The sequence below is a fragment of the Egretta garzetta genome, unplaced genomic scaffold (genome assembly GCF_000687185.1).
Source record: "Egretta garzetta isolate BGI_Z169 unplaced genomic scaffold, ASM68718v1 scaffold172, whole genome shotgun sequence".
NCBI lineage: Eukaryota > Metazoa > Chordata > Aves > Pelecaniformes > Ardeidae > Egretta > Egretta garzetta.
Genome location: NW_009258951.1, coordinates 990,162 through 990,461, shown reverse-complemented (window position 1 = coordinate 990,461; position 300 = coordinate 990,162).

Here is a 300-nt window from a genome sequence, read left to right as displayed (position 1 = left end):
GCCGGGGCAGCCAGTTTTGCCTCGACCCCACCCCCGGGGAGCAGAGGCTCCTTCCTGCCGCCCCAAGCCCGGCTCATGTTCAAAGCCGCGAGCAGGCAGCGGCTAATGAGGCCAGACAATACGGAGCTGCGTGGGGCAGGAGCGCTGGCGAGGGCCTGCCACAACACCCCCATGCCAGGCACGGCACGGCCCCGGGCACCGCAGCCCACCGGAATCCTCCATGGGACCCTCGCCAGCAGGCAGGGCACGTGCCCACGAAGCCCTGGTGGAGCTGCGGGCTGGTTTGGAGGGCGCTGGAGG